Below are 5,342 nucleotides of genomic sequence, written 5' to 3' on the forward strand. Positions count from 1 at the left end.
ATGCCAGTCAAAGCAAGACCCGCCCACCTCAAAAGCAAAACAGAAAGAATAACCTTTTTGGCATGGGAGAATTAGCTACTTAGCTGGGCGTGCTAGGCAGAGGCAGGGAGATCTCTATGAGTTTGAGGATATCCTGGTCAAAATAGAGATTTCTCAGGCAGCCAGGGTTACATCATGAGAGCCTGTCTCAAACCTAATAAAGTCAGCTGTGTATTTACTATATTAGAAAAGAATAGTAAGTAGTGAAAAAGCACCAAGGCAGAATGGCTTGGTCCAGAATAGTTAGCTTGAAAGGGAAATGACTGGGAAAATAGGGATTAATGGGGCTGGTTATACAGAATTCAGCTTTCTCATCCTTGATGCTGAAGATGCAGCTTTTAGTCATGTCTTTTATTTTTATTTAATTTTAATTTTATGTGGATGATGCTTTGACTATCACATGTGTGCTGCAGAGGCCAAAAGAGGGTATAGAATCTCCTGGAACTGGGGTTACACAGTTGTGCTCTGCTCTGTAGGTTCTAGGCAAACCTGGGGCTTCTGGAAGTGCCACAAGTCTTTCTCCCCGCCCCCCCCCCTTGGTTTCTCAAGACAGGGTTTCTCTGTGAGTCTTGTAAGCACATGTGTGCGTTCATACCACAGCACATATACTGAGGTCGACGAATAACCTCATGTGTCACCTTTACCTGCCCTGCTTTTGAAGCGGAGATACTTCGTGCTGGCCCATGAGCGTCCAGAGATTACCATAGCACTGGGGTTGCAGACATGTGTTCCAGGCTGTATTTGGGTTCTGGTCCTTGTGCTTGGGTGGCAAGTGTGTTAGAGCCATCTTCCACTAGTGCGGTTTCCAGCATGGTTGTCCTACGTTGCCTAGGCTGCTCTAGAGCCCCTGAGCTCCTGTTCCCGTCAGCTGTGTCGTGCACGCCACAAGTGCATGCCACCATCCCTGGTTTCTTCCTTGCTGTATTTTAGGGATTATTACACTGTACAGATATATAGCCCATTGTATGGTTGTACTAAACTGCTGTTTTTAACTTTCTGTTACACTTATTTGTGTGTATGTCCACACATGCATGTACATGTGTGCACGCATACCACAGAGTGTGGTGGTCAGAGGACAGCTTGTAGGCGTTACGTAGGTCAGAAGGACCAAACTCAGGCTGTCATGCTTAACAGCAAGTGCCTTTACCAGCTGAGCCGTCTCGCTGCAAACTTCGTTTTTAATACCTTTTGGGTTTGAAACAAGGTCTCTACTATATAAAGCCCAAGGTGGCCTCAAACTCTGCCTCCCAAGTGGGATTACAGGCATGCGCTACCACGCCAGGCTACTAATGGGCTTTTATATTGCTTAGAGCCTTTGATAGTGCTTAAGACACCTGTACTAGCCTTAACACATCTGTATGCGGTTCCTGCCTGTGTGCAGGGTAAGATCCTAGCTGGATCAGACTCGAGGGTTGCAGATTTTTTAGCCTTAAAAAACAAAAAAACAAAACAAAAAACCCACCCAAACCCCACAAAACTCTAAACTATAAAACACATGCCGTTTTTGTTTATAATCATTTTTTTTTTGGTAGAATTTTTCCAATAGAAAAATACATAGGTTAGACAATCTCCCTGTTTCCTTTCATGCCCTTCACCCTGAGTTACACTTCCAACCAGAGAAATTGGGTGGGCAGTCTTAGTGACTTTTACACATGTGTGCTTGGTATGTTAATAAACGAATGGAGTCCATGAATGAAAGTGACATTTCTCACTGTGGAGCGCGTCCTTGGAGGTGTGGATAGGCGCATCTCATTATTTCCCACAGCTGACTCAAGGATGTGCCTTCCTGCCCTGCTCGCCTATGGGCAGGCAGGGATGTAAACCCTTGCTGTGTTTTCACTTGTGCAGCAGCAGCTTGGCCTTTGTGGGATTAGTTTTATTTAATAACCCAAAAAAGAGTGAGTACTACTAGAGCCAGCCAGGCATGGTGGTGCGCGCCTTTAATCCCAGCACTCAGGAGGCAGAGGCAGGTGGATCACTGTGAGTTCGAGGCCAGCCTGGTCTACAAAGAGAAACCCTGTCTTGGGAAAAAAGTGAGAACCAAATAATCACTCTTTTCCCTGTGAAGTAGATGCTTACAGGTTTTTGGTTGGTTGGTTGATTGGCTTTGGGTTTTTTTGAGACCTCTGTGTAGCCCTGACTGTTCTGAAACTCACTCTGTTGACCAGGCTGGCCTCAATAAAAGACATGTGCCACCACTGCCCAGCATGCAAGAAGGTTTTTGTTTTGTTCTGGGTTTTTATTTTGCTTGTTTTGGGACAGAGACACAGTGTAGCCCAGGCTATTGTTGGCAGTCCTGCCTCAACCTCCTAACTGCTGGGGTTGTAAGCATTTAACTCACCTCAGTTTTTTCATTCCCAAGAAGTGCCTTTCCCATGATTGTCTGCTGTCGGTTCAAAGACACATGATGATTCTGCTTCCCCTTTCACTGTCCAACACAGCTACCAGAAACCTCAAGGTAAGGGTACAATGTCCATAATCCAAATGGAATGGTGAAAACATCATAGTCACTCAAGACCATGTCATGAGATAAGCTGTCACCGGGAGTGTGGGCGGTGGTAAAGTCTTTAAGATTCAGTGTTTCATAATGAAGTCTATTACATATCGCTTGGCAGCAACCCGTTCTGAGAATTCAGTCAGGGGATTTTGTCATTATACAGGCAGTGTACATACAGTTCTAGCGTCACTAGGCTGGACTGCTGTTGTTGGCCAACGTGTAGCTACATAGTATATAACTTAATAACTAGAAAATTGAAATGTTTGTACCATTTTCCAGTTATCTCAATAACTTTGATCTGATAGCTAGATCTTTTATTAAAATCACATGGCAGACAGATTGGCATGGTGACACTTGCCTTTACTCCCAGCACGCTGGAGCCAGGCAAGCAGATTTCTGAGTTCAAGGCCAGCCTAGTCTACAAAGTGAGTTCTAGGACAGCCCAGGGCTGTTACACAGAGAAACATTTTCTCAACAAACCAAAACAAAAAACAAAAACAAGCAAACAAAGCAATCACATGGCAGGCAGAAGCATAAACCTAGACTTTGTCATGGCTCAGGCAACCTCAGGTGAGATTTTTTGTGGGACCACCACATCTGCTTCCAGGATGGAATGAGACAGAGCTGCTAAGTAAGCATCCATTAGGTTTGCCTACAAAATGCCTCTACTGACCAAAAGAATAAATTATGAAAGGAACTAGCAATTACTAAGGAAACTATTGCTAAAATCCCACCATCACTTTTTATTGATGTTAACAAGGAAATTACTTGCAAAATTTGAATAGTAAATGAAAATTTCTGAAAATGGCAGCTAAGGGTTAACAGTTAGTCTTAGGTATTGTTATATTGACTTAGCTGACCTAAGAACAATAGTTATTTTAAATAAATAATATATTAGTAAAGGTTTTGGGTTGGTTGGGATTTTTAAGTATATTTTTATTTTATTACATTTATTTATGTTTTTCATTTATTTTTTTACACAGAGTCTTACTGTGTAGCCCTGGGTGTCCTTGAACTCACTATGTAGACCAATATGATCTCAAAATTCACAGAGAGCTGCCTGCCTCTATCTTCTGAGTGCTGGTATTGAAGGTGTGTACCCCCACAAGAGTCAAGTGTGAAGATCAGAGGGCAAACTCTTGGGAGTTGGTTGTCTCCTTCCACCTGTGGATGCTGGGGGTCCATCATGTCTGGCAGCAGGAGCCTTTATCAACTGAACATGTCGCCGGCTCTAGTTTTGTTTTTGTGGGGTTTTTTCCCCCGTTTTGTTTTGTTTTGTTATTGAGACAGGCAGGGATTCTCTGTGTAGCCTTGGCTGACCTGGACTCCTTGTAGACTCACAGTGATCCGCCTGCCTCTGCCTCTCAAGTGCTGGGATTAAAGGTGTGCGCCACCACTGCCTGGCTAGTTTAGCTTTTTGAGAGTTTTTTTAACTAGGTAGCATCAAGCTTGTTCTAGGACTTGCAACTGTGAAGCCCACTGAGTGTTGGGTTTACAGGGAGGTACCACCACACCCAACAGAAAAGTCAGTTCATAAGTCTGTGTGTGTGTGTGTATATATACACCAGAAGTCAGCCTTCCATGTTGTCCACCGTATTTTTTTTTTTTTTTTTTTTTTTTGAGGCTGGGGCCTGGGGCTCTCCTCTAGGCTCGGCTGGCTGGCCTGGAAGCCCAGGGATCCCCCTCCCCTGCACTCCCGCAGTCAGGTTCCAGGTCTGCTTCGCAGTAGCTGGCCTATCATGTGGCTGCCGAGGGTTAGCCTCAGCCCTATGCTTGCATGCCAAACACTTCACCTACTGAGCTGTGATAAAACATGGAAATGTAGTTTATAAATAAAATGTAAATGCAGACACTAATACATTCCTTGTGGGACGTGTATTAAGGGGTTTGATTACTTAAGCTGCATCCTAAAATTAAAAAGGAAGGATGTAATCAAAACACATGTATTAAGATATCATAATGAGTGCCGGGCGGTGGTGGCGCACGCCTTTAATCCTAGCACTTGGGATGCAGAGGCAGGCGGATCGCTGTGAGTTCGAGGCCAGCCTGGTCTACAGAGCGAGTCTAGGACAGCCAAGGCTACACAGAGAGACCCTGTCTCGAAAAACCAAAAAAAAAAAAAAACAAACAAACAAAAACAAGATATCATAATGAAACATTACTTTGTAACTAAATTTTTTAAAACATCTTGAAAGCATATAACTTTAAAAAAAAGATTTATTTATTATTATATATATAGTACTCTGTCTGCATGTAGGCCTGCAGGCCAGAAGAGGGCATCAGATCACATTATAGATGGTTGTGAGCCACATGTGGTTGCTGGGAATTGAACTCAGGACCTCTGGAAGAACAGTCAGTGCTCTTAACCTCTGAGCCATCTCTTTAGCCAGCATACAACTTAATTTCGACATTTATGTAATTCTTTTTCTGTTTTTGGCAACAGCCTTACTGTATCGGGTCAGCCCTCAAACTCACAGTGGTCCTTCTGCCTCAGCCTCCCACATGCTGGGATCCACAGGTGTGCGCCTCCACACCCAGGTCCTTGTTCAAAGCCTTTACAAAGCTGAGCATCAAACCCAAGGCCTTTTTTGTTCTGTGTTTTCTTTAGACAAAGTTTCTCTGTGTAGCCCTGGCTGTCCTAGACCTCACTCTATAGACCAGGCTGGCCTCGAACTCAGAGAGATCCGCCTGCCTCTGCCTCCTGAGTGGACTACAGGCGTGTGCTGACCCCAGGCCTTATGCATGCTAGCCAAGCGTTGTAACTCTGAGCTACATTTCCACTCTGAAAGCTGATTTTTAACATCTC

Source organism: Acomys minous (genome assembly GCF_964271855.1).
Source record: "Acomys minous genome assembly, chromosome: 11".
NCBI classification, from domain to species: Eukaryota; Metazoa; Chordata; class Mammalia; order Rodentia; family Muridae; genus Acomys; species Acomys minous.